The 15,000-nt window shown below is 47.4% G+C and overlaps 1 long non-coding RNA gene across 11 annotated transcripts in view; it reads right to left on the bottom strand.

The window, feature by feature from the left end:
• LOC118153046 (uncharacterized) overlaps positions 1–12,940 on the bottom strand; it is a 15,807-nt gene extending 2,867 nt beyond the window's left edge. The window contains exons 1-7 of one of the 11 annotated variants that reach the window (XR_013534965.1): positions 12,786–12,940; positions 12,477–12,607; positions 12,176–12,358; positions 8,961–10,438; positions 6,527–6,712; positions 5,918–6,296; positions 4,145–5,306 (exon numbers count right to left, since the gene is read on the bottom strand). This is a non-coding gene — a long non-coding RNA (uncharacterized LOC118153046). Of the gene's footprint in view, positions 1–174; positions 6,297–6,526; positions 6,713–8,960; positions 10,439–12,175; positions 12,359–12,476; positions 12,608–12,785 lie in introns of those variants that run through there. The other 10 variants (XR_013534962.1, XR_013534964.1, XR_013534963.1 and 7 more) reach the window with 10 other exon arrangements.
• Between the last annotated feature and the right edge of the window lie 2,060 nt (positions 12,941–15,000).

Here is a 15,000-nt window from a genome sequence, read left to right as displayed (position 1 = left end):
CCATAAACCTATTGGACATTTGTATGTCTTCTTTTGAGAAATGTCTACTCAGATGCTTTGTCCGTTTATAGGAAGTGTTGTTTTCTTGCTGCTGACTTGTTTGAGTTCTTTATACACCCTCATGCACAGCACTACAACATTTTGGACAATCATGGAGCACATAGATAACAGTGGTCCGTAAGATCGTAAGGCCATATTTTTACTCTACCTTTGCTCTGTTTAGATACACAAACACCTAACGTGTTACAGTTGCCTCCAGTATTCAGTATAGTAACATGTTGGACAGGTTTGTAGCCTTGGAGCAACAGGCTACTGGATAGCCTAGGTGTGTGGTGAGCTAGTACAACTAACTAGAGTCACACAATTAAATCTCATAGTGACAATCTCAGAACATATTCCTGTCATTAAGCATCACATGTATTTTGGGTAGTAATCACTTATCAGATATGTGCTTTGCAAATATTTTCTCCCATTCTGTGGGTTGTCTCTTCACTCTGTTGATTGTTTCCTTGATGTGAAGAAGCTTTTAGTTTCATGTAATCCCATTTGTCTATTTTTGCTTTTGTTGTCTGTGCTTTTGAGGATATATCAAAAAAAAAATTATTGCCCAGACCAATGACATGGTGCTTTTCCCTTTGTTTTTTTTTTTTATGGTAGTTGAATAGTTTTGAGTCTTACACTGAAGTCTTGAATACGTTCAGGATTGATTTTTGTATATGGTGTGAGTTAGGGGTCCAGTGTCATTCTGCACGTGAATATCCAGTCTTCCCAGTGCTATTTATTAAAGACTATCCTTTCCCCACTGCATGTTCTTAGCACCCTTGTTGTAAATTAGTTGGCTGCAAATGTGTTCATGTGATGTATCACATTTATTGATTTATGTATGTGGAACCATCCTTGCATTCCTGAGATGAATTCCACATTATCATGGCGAATGATCTTCTTATTTCTGTTCCATTGGTCTATGTATCTGTTTTTATGTCAGTATAATGCTGCTTTGTTTACTGTAGTTTTAGTATATTTTGAAGTCGGCTAGCATGATGCTTCCTGCTTTGTTGTTGTTGCTCAAGATGACTTTGTTGGAGGTCTTCTGTAGCTCTATACACATTTTAGGATATATTTTCTATTTCTGTGAAGAATGGAATTGGTATTGTTTTTTTGACAGATGGCATTGAATCCGTAGATCACTTTGGGTAACGTGGACATTTTATTAGTACGAATTCTTCCAATCCATGAAATCAGAATGCCTTTTCATCTGTTGGTGACTACTGCAATTTCTTTCATCAGAATTCTACAGTTTTCAATGTAGAGATCTTTCACTCTTGGGTGACTTTTATTTCTATTTTGTTTTTTGGTAGCTATTGTAAATGGGATTGTTTTCTTAATTTCTTTTTTGGATAGCTCACTGTTAATGTATAGAAACACTACTGATTTTTGTATGTTCATTTTGTATCTTGCAACTGTCCTGAATTTATTAGTTCTAACAGTTTGTAAATAGTCCTTAAGGTTTTGTATATATAAGATCATGTCAACTGCAAACAGGGACAATTTAACTTGCTCCTTTCAAATTTGGAAGACTTTTTAATTCTTTCTTTTGCCTAATTGCTTTGGCTAGGACTTCCAATACTACATTGAGTAGAAGTGGCAAGGGGCATCCTTGTCTTGTTCTAGATCTTAGAGGAAAAGTTGAAAGCTTTTGTTCAATATAATATAAGCTGGGGTGTGTCATACATGGCCTTTATTATGTCTAGGTACTTTCCTTCTATATCTATTTTGTTGAGGGTTTTTATTATGAAGGGTTTCACATTTTATCAAAGGCTTTTTCTGCATCTGTTGAAATGATTATATGGTTTTTATCCTGAAATATGTTCATGTGATGTATCACATTTATTGATTTATGTATGCGGAATCATCCTTGCATTCCTGAGATGAATTCCACATTATCATGGCGAATGGTCTTTTTAATGTATTGTTAAATTTGGTTTGCTAGCATTTTGTGGAGGAGTTTTGCATCTACCATCATCAGGGATATTGGCTTGCTGTTTTCTTTGTGTGTGCATGCCTGTGTGTGTGTGTGTGTGTGTGTGCTCTGCTTGTTCAGCTTTGGTATCAGTGTAATGCTGGTCTTGCAAAGTGAGTTGAGAAGGGTTCTATTCTCTTCAATGCTTTGAAAGCGTTTAAGAATAATTGCCATTCGTTTTTCTTTATGTTTGATAGAATTCAACGGTGAAGCCATATAGTTCTTGCCTTTTCTTTGCTGAGAGACTTTTAATTACACTTTTGATCTCATCACTTATTAGTCTGTTCGGATTTTTTATTTCTTTATGATTCAATTTTGATAAGTTATATGTGTCAAGGGATTTATTTATTTCTTTTAGGTTGTTCAATTCGTTGGCATATAACTGCTCATAATAGTCCCTTAAGATTTTTTGTATTTCTGTTTTATCAATTGAAATGTCTCTCTGTTTTTATCTGTGATTTTATTCATTTGCATATTTTCTTTTTCTCTTAGTTTGACTAAAGGTTAGTAGAATTCGTTTAATTTTTAAAGGCACAGATCTCATTTTTGTTGCTCTTTTCTATTTTTTTTAGTTTCTATTTCATTTATTCCTGCTGTGACCTTTATTATTTTCTTCCTTTTACTAACTTTGGGGTTAGTCTATTCTTGTTTTTCTGATGCTTTGAAGTACAATGTTGGGTTGTCTACTTCATATCTTTATCTTTTTCATGTAGGTGTTTATTGCTATAAACCTTCTAGAACTGTTTTTTATATATCGCATAGGTTTTGGTATGTCATATTTTCACTTTTGTTTGTCTCAACAGAATTTTAAATTTCTCTTTTAATTTCTTCATGGCTCCATTTATTGTTCAAAAGCATATTTAACTTGCATGTATTTGTGAATTTTCCAAAGTTTTTATGTAAGCGATTTCTAGTTTTATACCATTGTGGTCAGAAAAGTTACTTTTAATCTTCTTAAATTTGTGAAGATGTTTTGTAGCCTAGCACATAATTATTCTGGAGACTATTCCATGTGCAGTTGAGAAAAATGAGTATTCTGCAGCTGCCAGATGGAATATTCTAAATGTGTCTGTTATGTCCGTTTGGTCTAGAGTGTAGTTTAAGTTTAATGCTTCCTTACTTACTTTTCTGTATAGCTGATCTGTCCAATGTTGAAAGTGGCATATTGATGTTACCCACTATGGATGTATTACACTCTACATCTCCCTTTGGAGCTGTTAATATTTGCTTCATAAATTTATATACTCCAATTCCCATATCTAAATATATAAAGCAAATATTATATGAAATATTAATAATCATTATCACTCCTCTTGTTGAATTTTTTCTTTTGTTATTATTGGCCCTTGTCCTTTTCTTTTCACAGTTTTTTAAAGTCTGTTTTGTCTGATACAAGTATAACTATTCCTAGTTCGAATTCTATTTGCATGGATTGTCTTTACCTACCCCTTCACTTTCAGCATATGTGTGTCCTTCCTGGTGAAGGGGAATCTCTTGCAGGAAGCAGGAAGTTGGGTCTTGTTCCTTTAATTCATTTGGTCAGTCTATGTTTTTTGTTTGAAGAATATGATGAACTTACATTCAAGGTAATTATTGATAAGTAAGAACCTACCTATTTCTGTTTTATTAACCGTTAGTTTTCTGCAAAAGTAATCATGGTTGCTTTTGAACCAACCTATACTTTCTATTGATAGTTGTTTTGTTGATCTTTTGTTCCATTCTTCCCATCTTACTATCTTCCTTTGTGATTAAATAGTTTTCGTTAAAGGCATGTTTGATTCCTTGTTTTACATTTTTTTTATGTATCTACTATAGGTTTTTGTTTCTTGGTTACCACAAGTCTTACTCTTATAACAGGTTATTTTAAGCTGATAACAACTTATCTTTGATCATAGTCCATCCCCCCACCAAAAAAACTATGCTTTTACTCTATTCCTTTCACCAAAATTTTAAATTTTTTGATTTCACAATGTACGTTTTCTTATATTGCATATCTCTTAACAATTTCTTGCAGCTATAGTTATTTTTAATAACTTTGTCTTTTAACCTTCATGGTAAATATATAAGTAACTTACAAACCACCACTATAGTGATAGAGTATTCTAAATTTGACTATGTACTTACTTTTACCAATAAATTTATACTTGAAGAACTCCCTTTAGCATTTCTTGTAAGACGGCTCTGGTGGTGATGAACTCTCTCAGCTTTTGTCTGAGAAAATATCTTTCCTTCATTAGTGATGTAACAGCTTTGCTGGGTGCAGTATTCTTGGCTGCCATTTTGTTGTTGTTTCTTGAACAGTTGGAATATATCATCCCACTGTCTCCAGTAAAGTTTCTGCTGAGAGCTCTGCTGCCTGCTGTCTGGGAACTCCCTTATATGTTACTGGCTTTTTCGCTTTTGCTGCTTCCGGGATCTTCTCTATGTCTCTGTTTTTTTGACAGTGTGAATATGTGTCTGGGATAGTCTTATTCGGATTAAATCTTATTTGGATTGGTGACCTTTGACCTTTCTGAACCTGGATACTTCTATGTATTTTCAGGTTTGAAAAGTTTCTGCTACTCTTCCTTTTTTTCTCTTTCTTTAAATACACTTTCTACGTCTTTATCTTTCTCTTCTTCTTTAATTCCTATGACTCAACTATTTGCTTTTTTTATGCTGTTTCATAAATCCCATAAGCTTTGTTCATTTTTTCCCTCTGACTATATATTTTCAAAAAACTTTTCTTTAAGTTCACACATTCTTCTGCTTGATCAGTTTTACTGTTGATACTCTCTATTAATTTTATCATTTTGTTCATTGTATTTTGATTCTTCAGCCCCAGGATTTCTGTTTTATTTATTTTTTAAAATTATTTCACAATCTGTGTATTAAATTTCTCATCTGGCCAGTTATTGTTTTCCTCAATTCATTGAATTGTTTCTCTGCATTTTCTTGAATTTCACTAAGCTTCTTTAAAAGTTATTTTAAATTCTTTTTCAGGAAGCTCAATTATCTCCATTTCTTTAAGGTTGGTCAGTAACACTTTATTTTGTTGCATTGGTGACGTCATGCTTCCCTGATTGTTCTTAATCCTTGTGGGCCATGCGTTGATGTCTGCACATTTGCAGATGTAAGTATTTATTCCAGTCTTCTCAGACTTGGTTTGCCTGGGAAAGCCCTTCAATAGCCTGGGCCAGGCACAGTGGCTCATTCCTGTAATTCCACCACTCTGGGAAGCTGAGGTGGGAGGATGGCTTGAGCCCAGGAGTTTGAGACCAAATTGGGCAACATAGTGAGATCCTGTCTGTACAAAAAATAAACAAAATTAGCTGGGTGTCTTGGCGTGTGCCTGTATTCTTAGCCTCTTGGGAGGCTGAGATGGGAGGATTGCTTGAGCCCTGGAGGTGCAGGCTGCAGTGAACCATGACCATAACCCTGCATGCCAGCCTGGGTGACAGAGCCAGAGCAAGATCCTCTGTAAAAAAAGAAGTCAGCCTGTCTAGAGATTCTGAGCAGGCTTTCTGGCATAGTTCTGAAGCCTGGGGCTGCTACCAGCATGCATGGCGCTGGGGATGCCAGAAGTCTGGAGCTGCTGCAGCTGGTGCATTGCTTGGGTGTGCCGGAAGCTCAGGGCTCACTCTGGCTGGAGTGCTGCCGGGGCAGGCCAGAAGCCTGGGACCCACTGGCACTGTGCTGGGGCCTACCTGAAGCTGGGGGCCACTGGGTCCTGCCTACTGGTGACGACTGTCTGGAGTCCAGGGCTGCTGACATTGATCAAGGAGTTGTGTGGGCCTGAGGTCAAGTTTGCCACACAAGCCAGAAGCCTGAGGCAATGTGGTCCAGCCTGGCACTGCAGCAGGTCTGGAGGCTCAGTCTTTAGGTTCCAGCCTGGACTCTGGGGCCATGGAGACTTACCCAGTGCTGGGTTTTACTGCGGTGGGCCCAGTGTTTGGATATCTTTGCTCACTCCCCGGTTTTCCCTGAGCAGACAATTTCTCCACGCTGTGCTGCCCGGGCTGAGGGAGGGGCGAAGTGTATAATAGAAAAGAGACCTTCACATCTTTTCTTGTTATTGTGCTACAACGCGGTAGTGTGGTCCCGCGTCTGCTTCACTTAGCTCTCCTGACAGTATTTTCATTTGCATGCTCAAATCGGTGTTCTTGTGAAGGGACGATCACTAGACACACCTATGCTGCTGTCTTGCTCCACCCTCTAGGCTGTCAGTGTGTCTCTGATTGGAGAATAAATTATATGCTGTCAAAACACCAGTGTCGAAAGTAGATAAAAACATAACCTATGAAAAGTGCAAATAAGATGTTAAATCTACAAATAACCTTTAAATCTTATTTCATTTAAAACCAACCTTAAATCCTTTCAAACGGTAAGCACATACACTGTATTCCTTTAAATCCCATAAAGCGCTTTTTAAGTTCTTTCTTAGATGATAAAAGTTTCTAAACAATAAAACTAGTTTCTTAGGCCCCGTTCAGATGTTTAGCATTATGTCCATGTGCTTTTACTTACTTCAGGAAAAGCATCCAGTGCCATCAGTTTCTGCATCCGGATGGCCCCTCTGTCCACTTTCCTCCTCATCCCCTCTGTGCTCCTGTCCATCCCCTGTCTTCTGGGGAGTGTCCATGTGCACGCCCATCTGTAGGAACCTTGGAGCAGGCTACTCGGTACACAGCAGTTCTCAGAGGTGCTACTGAACTAATAAAATGAGTATTGTAGATCACACCTCAAATAGGAGCTGTAAAGGGGGGACTGAAGATGGGAGTGTATCCTTTTCCCTTCCTAGTGAAGAGTCTTGTGCAGCCCTGGCCAGGCACCCACTCTGAGCTGGTCCCTGCGGATGTGAAGCCAACAGGGAGGGTGTCTGGGTGTGTCTGGGTGTGTGCACTTCTAGAAATGTGTCCATTTAGGAAATGGGTATTTGCTTGGCTTTTCCTAACTCATATGTCCGTCCCTTTACTGCTGCTGTGGATAGAAAGATACATTAGTCATTCCTTTAGGGAATGGCCTTTGTGTAATCATTTCATGAGATGACCACTTCTTAACTTTTCTAGAATGTCCTCCTCAGCTGCCGCACTCCTATTGCTCTAAGAATATAGTCACTCAAAATGTGTCTAGTTCATGGGTTCTTCTCCTGGCTTGTTTTAATATTAACCTGGAAAAATGTGTCTTTAATATTCTATTTTCATTTATTGATGGCTTCGTATTCCTTTTAACATTCCATGTCTTTGTGAGTTAATTTCTCCCACATTGCTTATTTTAAGAAAAAAATTCCAAAGTGTTGTTTTTGACACTGAGTTTGTTGGAAGTGACAATGTATGTTTTATGCTACCTTAAATGGGCTAAGGTCTCGGTGTGCTTACAAGAAAATCCTCAAAGGTAATGTGAATATTTCATCTTGCACCAAGAGACGAACTCCTTTATTTTCAACAAAAGCATTTTTTTAAAACATAGCAATGTTTTTTTGTTTTTGTTTTTTTTTTGAGACGGAGTTTCACTCTCTTTACCCAGGCTGGAGTGCAATGGCGCAATCTCGGCTCACCGCTACCTCCGCCTCCTGGATTCAGGCAATTCTCCTGCCTCAGCCTCCCGAGTAGCTGGGATTACAGGTACCCGTCACGATGCCCAGCTAATTTTTTGTATTTTTAGTAGAGACGGGGTTTCACCATGTCGACCAAGATGGTCTCGATCTCTTGACCTCGTGATCCACCCGCCTCAGCCTCCCCATAGCAATGTTTTTACTAGTATCACCAGAGTGAGGTACAAGTGAAAGTGGTGTGGATGGGAGACAGCATTGATACTATTGGCTTCTTATTATGTGCTTGTCATTGGAGCCAAGCCAAGCAGTCAGCAGGCTCCATCTTTCCCATTAATTCTCCTGACTCATGAGCTGCGGGACAGAGGCCCCTCCTGTGAATGGGGGTCTGAGGTGCAGAGTGGAATGAAGATGGGAATTGAAGCTGGGTGGTTCCCCTGCCCAGAACACACAGGCGCCCCTCCTCTCTGTCCCTCCAGATTGCAGCTCATGCCCAGCCTCCTCACCTGTCCCCTATCCAGCTCTGCTCTCTCTACACACCTTTTCACTCCACACCTGGCTTTCTCCTTCACAATTTCCCTTTTCGCTCCGTCATTCCGCAAGGCCCAGTAGCAACAGGTCAGCGTAGAGCCACCTGTGCTCACATAACAGGTGCCAGCTGCTTCACACAGGCTTTCCAACATGGGCCTCTTTAAGCACAACAAGCAAGAGCATGACACCACATTCTGACCCTCAGACACCAGGGCTGGCCAGCAGCAGAGAGCTCAACCACAAACAAACACAATTCACAGCAGAAAGGAGGGTCCTTAGAGTGGGGGCTGGAGAGATGTGGGGAAGAAGCAGGAATGTCCTTTGTCCCCTACCCTGTGCGCTGACTCCACAAATAGGTGAGTGTGGGGTGAGTTCCCTGCCTAGGAGAAGTCACGCCTAGAAGGTGTGTGAGAACACGCACCAGACAAACACACTGCTGAGTTCAAGTCAGCACAGGGCCACAAAGAAAACGGTCTCAGAGCACATTACCAAAGCTACCTGGTCTGTTTTTAAAAACGCTTTAAACTTTGGGTTTGCAACATTGTGGGCTGACAAAAAATAAGCTGACGTTGTGTTCTAAGCCTCTTGCCTGTGGCTGTGACCTGATCTGGAAGGAGGCTCTTTGCAGGTGTCATGGAGGCAAGTGAGCAGCAGGGTGGGCCCAGCATTGGAAGTCGGGCCTGGTGGGAAGCGGCTGGTTCACGGGGCAGTTTCCCATGAAGGGTTTAGCACCACCCGCCTTAGTAGTGTCCTCAAGAGGAAGTGGGCTCATGAGATCTGGTTGCGTGTGTGTGTGGCACTGCCCTCACACTTTCTCTTCCTCCTGCTCCCGCCACGCCACCTGCCTGCTCCCCGCTCACCTGCCAACTCCCCGCTCACCTGCCAGAAGGAAGCTTCCTGAGGCCTCCCCAGAAGCAGCAGCTGCTGTGGTTCCTGTACAGCCAGCAGACCCTGAGCCAATTCACCTCTTTTCTTGATAAATTACCCCGTCTCAGGCCTTCTTTCACAGCACAGCGGGAATAGACGAATAGCGGCCACGAAGGCAACCTCAGCATTGGGCTGTTCTCATCACCAGCTTCTAAAACAGAGAAAACAGAAAGAGTGTGGCAGGGCACCATGTGGCATTGAGGAGCTCTCGAGTCCTTTCCACGTGGCTGTGTGGTGGCCACAGGGCCAAGGGTTCAGCCTGCTCCCTTTCCCTCCCTGACGCCACTGGCTCAACGCCCACTGCAAGCCAGCTGAGCATTCCCAGGAACCTCCTCAGCCCTCCTTTTTCTGGTCCACTCACCAGGAGGGTGCCGTCAGAGCCCCACCAGGAGAGTGCCATCAGAGCCCCACCAGGAGAGTGCCATCAGAGCCCCACCGGGAGGGTGCCATCAGAGCCCCACCGGGAAGGTGCCGTCAGACCCCAACCAGGAGGGTACCATAAGACCCCCACCGGGAGGGTACCATCAGAGCCCCACCAGGAGAGTGCCGTCAGAGCCCCACCAGGAGGGTGCCATCAGAGCCCCACTGGGAAGGTGCCGTCAGACCCCAACCAGGAGGGTACCATGAGACCCCCACCAGGAGGGTGCCATCAGAGCCCCACCAGGAGGGTGCTGCCAGCCACCAGGGCTTTAGGTGTTAATTTCACCATCTTCTTGAGCTTTGGACTGAGCAGGGTGTGATTTCCAACCCGTTTCTGCCTCTGCAATCACCCCCGCATCCCCGCCCTGTTTTAGCGTCAAACCCCAAGGCCAAGGCATGCTGAGGAGGAGCTTTGTGGTGAGATCCTTGCGGGGCATCGGCCTCTGCAGGGAGAGGCTTCCAGTCCAGGGCTCTCCCACCTGCAGGGAGAGGCTTCCAGTCCGGGGCTCTCCCACCTGTGGGGAGAGGCTTCCACATGGGGGCTCTCCCACCGCCGCAGCACTGGCCTCCCCGAGTAGCCTCTCTGGTGGGTCTCACGGGTTCACGCTGCGTGCAGAGGCTCACGCCAACTTTGCTTCTCACTCTGCAGGATGCAGTCTGGGATGGGATAAGGGCCCACACAGACTCTGCTGAGGCAGGTGCTCCCTGCATTGCCAGATGGATGCAGACGTCAGCCCCGCCCTGTGCCCAGCACACCCAGCTGTGTGCTCCAAGCAGAGCCGTCAGGAAGGAGTGAGGGTTCCAGATACTCACAGCTCTGTGGGCTCAGGGAGCAGAGGAACCCGATGTCCCTGGCCAAGATCCAGGGGTGGCAGTGCCCATGGCTGGAAGCAAATGGCCTCACAGTGCCACTCCGAAGACCGAGGCTCCGTAACCCATCACCAACTGCACGGAAGGGTAGCCTTACTGCTTGTCTTTCACCCAAAGTGCACTGGGAAGTATTCTGAATGCTGGAATTTGAAAAAAAAATTGTTTTAAAATAGCACTCCCACCGTGGGGGGGTTTTTTCAGGACTGACAGCGTTGAGTCACTCCCTTCTACTCCTGGTGCCTTCACAGAGGGCGTGCTGCTGGCTCATGCTGGGCTTAGCACTTTTCTGGCATGATGTGAAGTCACAGGCTGACGACTGTGTGGGCAACACTTGCAGGATGGAGGCCTGGGCTCAGACACTGGGCGGTAGACACGGCCAGGGGACACGCCACATCCCGGCACACACACTGCGCCACGTCTGCACACAGCTCACAGCTGACCCTGCTGGAGACACTGCCCACTCCCCAGGAGCATCTTCTCCCACCGTTGAGAGCTGGGATGGGGCAGAGCCGCCCTCCTACCCTGAGGGCATGTGAGGGAGGGATTCTAATCCTGGTGGCTTTGTTGCTTAGCTGACGTAGTGAAGAAGTGTCCAAGTGCGAGGGGACAGAGGAGTGAGTCAGGCCCTGTGCATGCCGTGCCTGGGAGGACGCAGCGTGGGGGTCTGGGGGAGGCTAAAGGCCTTGCGACCCTCCAGGTGGCCGCAAACACTCTCTTTAACGAGCTGTTTGTGCTCTGGGCGGGGTTCCTCCCATGGGCAGGAGGCTTCAGACCGCAGAGGGTGCTAACTACAGGCGTCTGTGGCTGTTTGTGCTGCTGAGGTGCAGGTCAGGCCCAGCGGTCACTGTGATCCCAAATTCCTGCGCTGCGCATACCAGACCTGTGTGAGAAAACACGGCCAGCCCGCTTTGAAACCTTCGGAGCTGGATAGAGGCATCATCCTTCAGGAATTCGGGAACCTGACGTCTCTCATCGCTGCATGTTTTCTTGGCACGGGTTGCGTTTCTGCACAGGCAGAGCCGGGCTCTGCGCTGTGAGGGGCGTCTGCGCAACAGCCTGGCATTCCAGGACTTGGGGGTGAGGAGGGCAGAGGAAGAGTCGGGACGCTAAAGCTGGGGAGACGGGGGACAAGTTCGAGGATGGTTTCCAGACCCTCCCCAGGGAGCAGGCTTGGCAGCAGGCAGGAGTTGAGAGTCCTTCTGAAGTGAGAGGGGTCCCCAGTGCTGGCACCCATGCGGACTCCCCACACCCCGAGACCTGGCACCATGCAACCCTCCCAAACCCGAAGAGCTGACACCCACGTGGCCCTCTGATGCCCCTAGCCCAGGCCCCCACATGGCCCTCACACCCCTGACACTGGCACCCACACAGCCGTAACACCAGCACCCACGTGGCCCTTCCACACCCTTAACGCTGGTGCCCACGTGACCCTCCGACACCCCTAGCACTGGCGCCCATGCAGCCCTCCTACACCATGCGCTTAAATCCTGCCTTCATCAGTGGGTGACCTGGGAGCTGCTGCGCCAGACCCTGGACTCCACACTCCTGCTTCCCCTGAGCCGTAGACACAGTTCTTTTGGCCCCTTCCCGGTGCCCAAGACCCCTCTGTGCCATTTCTGCAACAAATGAGCCTCCCCTTAGCTCAGCCCCAGCCCCTGGGAGGCCAGAGGACGCCCAAGGCCAGCTGAAGGAGCTTCTGGGGCTTTTCCTGCATTGCGGGCGTTTCTGTGACTCTACCGACACTGTTCCATTCCAGTCTTTTTCCCTCAGGGTCCCCGAGAGAAGGTCTAGGAGTATGCGTTTGACTTGAGTTTTTGAGGGTGGAGCAGATACAGCAAAACCCCCGGAGAGAGGTGCGGACAAAGCCCTCTCCCCACCTGGCCCCACTCTCTCCGGAACCCGGAGGACCGGCTTTCCCCAGGCCTGGTCTCAGTGCATCCCAGTCGCGTGAGCAGAAGCGCCACACACGCTCACTCCTCTCAGTTCCGGAGGCTGCAGGCCACGGAAAGGCAGATTCGGTGTCTGGGGAGAACAGCTCCTGCTTCCCAGGCAGCGTCGCCCTGTGTCATCACGAGGTGGGACGGGAGGGGAGCTCTCAGGGCCTGTCTTTTCAGGGCACGAATCCCCTTCCCAAGGGCTCCACCCTCATGACTTCCACCTCCCAACGTGGTTAGTCACCTCCTCAGCTGTCACGGTGGGAGTGAAGGGTTCTACATGTGAATGTTGGGGACGAAAACAGTTGGCCCAGGGCAGCGCGGCAGGGTGACTGGGTCAGAGCCTGCTGACACCTCGACCTCAAACTCCGGCCCCTGGAACCGGGAGAGAAAACACGGCGTTGTTTAAGCCAGGTCTGTGGTTCGTGGACTTCATAGCAGCTCTAGAAACTAATTCATTTGGTGGAATGTGGATCCATCATATTCCAATACACTGACATCCAGATTAGCATTTACCGTAAATTCTTTAGAAACCATCTCGTTACACACTCACTTTGGCCCCTCCGCGGCTACCCAGCCTCGGCTTTTTCTCAGTGGCAGTGCGGGAGTGGCCTCCGTGTGTTTAGGATCGGCTGTGCGGGAACAGTGCCGGGGCTGAGAACGGCAGAGAAGCGGCCCAGCTGTCAAGGACGGAGGGGATGGCTCTCCGGGGAGTCTCTGGCTCACCCGGCAGAATCTTGTGGCCTCCGGGTTCCACGGGGCAGCCCTGGCAACCTGGGCTTGAGTTTGCTGTGTCATAAAGCAAGGGGTGGGGCTTTCAGAGGAGGACCCGGAGGTCCCTGGAGCATCCACAGTGTAGGCTGGGCCAGGAAGTGGACGGCGGGACTTTTGAAATGTCTCCCAGGTCATTCTGAGGGGCGCCCAAAGGGTAGAACCACAAGTGTGGATGCTCTGAGCCTGGCATGGCAGAGGGACCCTGTATGGACACGCTGCCCACGGCAGGCTCCACATGCATCTGACCACAGCCCCGTTCACTGACTTTACCAAGCACGAGTGGTGGACGATTTCTAAACATCAACAATAAAAAAACGAATCAAACAGCCCGGCTAGAAGAGAGACTCGACTAGGCTTCTACTGTCTACAGAAGGTATTTCCAAGTGCCAGTGACCGTGAGAGACCCAGTCAGAAACGTGACTCTTCCTTTGAACAGCCATAATTTATTGCAATTTCCTTTCTATTCCAAATAATTTTCCCATTTCGGCCTCATTTTGTGTTTATCATTTCATGTTCTTTTTTGTGATTGTGGCCCCTAACTGTGTAAATTTCGAAGCTTTTAATGCCTCGCTCCGCCCCTCATGAAAACCCACAGCATGGGAAGAACAGCCTGTTGCAGAGGCTTCCACAGCTTCTTCCCCAGGTCTTTCTGTGTCCCAGTGAGATTGGGGTGAGGACCCGGTGTCCCAGGAGCCATTGGAGAAGACAGGGAGGCCGGGGGGAAACGGGTGACATGGGAGGGTCCTGGCCACGGCCTGACCCCATGAAGACGTTTGAGAGCAGAAAGGAAAAAAGAGACTTTGGCAATTGCTGCGAGCTTGGAATTTTGGGGAGTGTCTGAGATGTCGAGTAGGAACTTTAAGGAGTGCTGCTGAGAACTTTGCTTGTATTTCTGCCGGATTTATGTGTGTGTCTTGGCAGAAAAGGAGAGAGCAGCGAGGCACAGAAAGACATCAACAGAGCATTCTGTTGTTTGTAATACTTTTTTTTGGCAGTCTGTTATTTGAATGTAACTTTAAACAATGATTGAGCCACATGGGGCTGCGGCCCTTCTCAGGTTGCAGGTGACCATCGTCAGGACTCTGTCTCCTTTTGTTTTGCCGGCTCCCCGTGCCGTGTGTGCAGCCTTCCCCTGTGGCTGCCCCAGCCTCTCCTACCCCGTCAGCCACGGCAAGCACCCCGGGTGCACAGTTAGCTCCACTGCTGGTCCTGCAGGTGCCCCCAGAGCCGTGCCACCCGAGACGGAGCTGGACACCTCAGGCCACGGCAGGCCACTCCACCCCCTCCCACAGGACGTTTCAGCCAGTCCCAAGCACAGGGAGTCCCCAGCACCCTTCACACACCCCGGGCTCTGTCTCTTTGTGCCTTTTGTTGACTCTGTCTTGAAAGTTCTCCCCATTCTCTGACCCATGTGTGCTGCTTGCCCCTGAGGTCCAGCTTCACCCCACCAAGAACATGCCTTCAGAGTGCCCCCCATGCTCCAGGAGGACCATCTGCTTCCCTGCTCCTCTGCCTGTGCCTTGGCTCTGCCTGCAGCCCTGGCTCTGTTTGTGGCCTTGTCTCTGTCTGTAGGCCTGTCTCTGTAGCTTTGTCTCTGCCTGTGGCCCTGTCTCTGTAGTTTTGTCTCTGTCTGTGGCCTTGTCACTGTGGCCTTGTCTCTGTCTGTGGTCCCATCTCTGTGGCCTTGTCTCTGTCTGTGGCCCCATCTCTGTGGCCTTATCTCTGCCTGTGGCACTGTCTCTGTAGTTTTGTCTCTGTCTGTGGCCTTGTCACTGTGGCCTTGTCTCTGCCTGTGGCACTGTCTCTCTGTCTGTAGCCCTGTCTCTGTAGCTTTGTCTCTGTGGCCCCGTCTCTGCATGTGGCCTTGTGTCTGCCTGTGGCCCTGTCTCTGCCTGTGGCCTTGTCTCTTCCTGTGGCCTTGTCTCTGCCTGTGGCCCTGTCTCTGCCTGTGGCCTTGTCTCTGCCTGTCTGTAGCCCTGTCTCTGTAGCTTTGT

Source organism: Callithrix jacchus, chromosome 4, assembly GCF_049354715.1.
Source record: "Callithrix jacchus isolate 240 chromosome 4, calJac240_pri, whole genome shotgun sequence".
Lineage (NCBI taxonomy): Eukaryota > Metazoa > Chordata > Mammalia > Primates > Cebidae > Callithrix > Callithrix jacchus.
This window is presented reverse-complemented; position numbering and strand designations above follow the sequence as displayed.